This window comes from Stegodyphus dumicola, chromosome 3 (genome assembly GCF_044657685.1).
Source record: "Stegodyphus dumicola isolate Sdum_Otavi_A_Nest chromosome 3, ASM4465768v1".
Taxonomy (NCBI): Eukaryota; Metazoa; Arthropoda; class Arachnida; order Araneae; family Eresidae; genus Stegodyphus; species Stegodyphus dumicola.
Window position 1 is genome coordinate 264,677,500 of NC_140770.1, and position 2,706 is coordinate 264,680,205.

The window sequence follows — 2,706 nt, forward strand, 5'->3', positions numbered from 1 at the left end:
CTCATATAGCGAGTTTCTAATGTATTCTATTCCAACTTGTACCCTCCCCCCCCAAAAAAAAAATAAAATCCCGAGGAAAGTAAGTCACAGAAACGGAAATCTTTGCTTTCCATTTCCTTACTTTGAGGACACGCTACACATTTGGAAATATTTGCTCGCTTAATATAAATTAAAATATTGTTACGTGAGTTTTCGAAAAGGAACACTTTATAGTTCTGGAAATTTTCACAAAAGTACTCGTACAGCTCTTCTCATTGTGACAGAACGCAATCAGTAGTTACCACTTCAAACTATTAATGAAGTTAATCAGAATCCAAAGCACATCAAAACACCAAAGCTCGCACGGAGATCTCTCCATACTGTGAATTCAATTCTGAACTAAAAATTGAGAGCTGATGCTCTCTCCGATTTTACATAGTTTTCCCCCGGCCACCGAGAAATCTCTAGTACCTTCCATTTCTCGAAATTACTGGAAGGCATATATAGTAAAAGTACACATAAAGGCCGGATACGATTACAATTACATACAGTGATCAGTTGCAAATATTCAATTACAGTAGCAGTTATAGTTATATAGGGAGCGGACCCGGTTGTCGCCAATGGTAGCCAAGTTTGCCGACTTCTGACGATTTCTCACCAAATTTGGCTATAAAAATTAGTCTCCAAAGCCATCATCAGCTTGGCGATATAGTCATTTACTTCAGTGTTAAACAGACTTGCTTCTATAACCTTATTTTTCTGGCAGAGCTTCGCCTTTTTCAAGCATTTCATGTTGCATTATACAAAAGATACTGTTGCGCGCTTACAGGTTCGTAATAGATTGAATGCACAAGTCAACTAAGAGGTTAATAAAATTTATTTTTTTATCAAAAGAAATATTTCAGAACTCTACAATTGTTCGCAAATATTTGTACAAGTGTACAGTATCACACAGTATAATCAGTAGTTTCACTAATAACGTTAAACACAACTAAAACTACTAAGAACGTTAAACACAACGCAATGCAAAGGCATCTAAAGAGAAAGCTAATCCGATCTCGTGCTGAACTCGTAACAATAACCACAGCAGCTAACTAAACAAATGAAAGCAGATGTTCTCTCTTAAAAAGTTTTTACCCGGCCACGAGATATTTCTAGTACTTTCTGCTTCTCGAAATAACTGGTAATACGAAGGTGGAATAACGGTTACAGCTGTCAATTACATTTATTGTAATTACATAGTTGTCAATTACATTTATTACAATACTTATTACGGTGATACAGGTGACAGGTGACGGAGGACGGGGACGCCTGAAGTTTAACAGAGATTAACAGGCATATGTCCCGCATCCTCCCCTGGAGTTTATTTAATAGTTATAAGTGTATTACGGTGATACAGAGAGCTGTCAAAAATATTAAAAACGGTCGCCAAATTTGGCGATTTTCACCAAATTTTGCGTTAAAATAATTCGTTAAATAAGGCTCCAAAAAGTCGCCAAATTACTGAGACCCATTCAATGTTATATGCACTTTCCCCTGTATTCTTACTTTTCTGGCATTGTTTTTTTTTTTTTTTTTTTTTTTTTTTTCCCTAGCGCTAAATTACACAGAAAAATACAACAATTTTAAATTACCTATCTATGTACAAAATTCGTAACACTACTACAGTTTCACATATAATTTCACTAAAAGTATTTACATATGTACAAAATTCGTAGCATCATTAAATTACTGCTTTTTAAAGAGAGTGTCGAACCTCGATAATGTCTACTTCAAAGTTTTTATTTTAAAAAAAAAACTGTTGTTTTTGCTGTGAACTGAGTCAAAGAGTAGCAGTTCGGCTGCACTTGGTATTACATTTTATGCATTTAAACATAAATAGCTGATAGTGACAATTCAATAAATGACATGAAGGAAACAGAAGGAGAAACAGGTGAGTATAACATGAGACAAATGCATGGAAAAGAATTCAGAGCAAGTTCGGTTTTTCCAGTTTGCTAGAGAATGAGACATTTCGCATTATATATAATGTCTGCTACACACACCTCATTTTGTGCCCTTAGTTACTTACATTTTTATGTTAAAATATTTTTTATTAACTACCGGAGAACATATTAATCTAATTTTTGCAGTTTTAAAGTTTTCATTTTATCTCCTTACGTGATATATCTGATTTTCTCTGTCATTAGGCAGTGTGAGAGTTCATGATAGATCAGACACATCCGCCTGATTCTCAGTTATACCTTCTTTGGTAGGATTTTTATTTGTAGGGAGAGTCTTGGCATTTCTTCATATTTTCTAATGAAATCAATCCAAATTTTCTAAATATCGATTAATGGGATAATATTGGCAGATTTTCCTTGTTGCTATTTAATTTTTGAGTAGTTCTGTGACGTATAATATATTAGAGTATCAAAGGAATGGTATTTCTAATTTCAGGGATACCCAAAGTTGGTTTAAGAGTTTCAAAGATTACATATGTGAAATTTCACATAAGGTAATGTTTTTACTTCGTAGAGTCGTCTTTAAAGTTCTGTTTACTTTTAGCATATGCAGAATATTATATAATCTGACCATCTATCAGTTTCGAAAAACAAAAATTCTAAATACTTCTACAGGGCAGCCTTAGCCCAACTTTAAATCAAAGTGTATAATAATTTGGATGAAACAAATTTAATTCGTCCACTTAATTCAAATTACAAAGCAGTTATTAATTTTAATTTAATT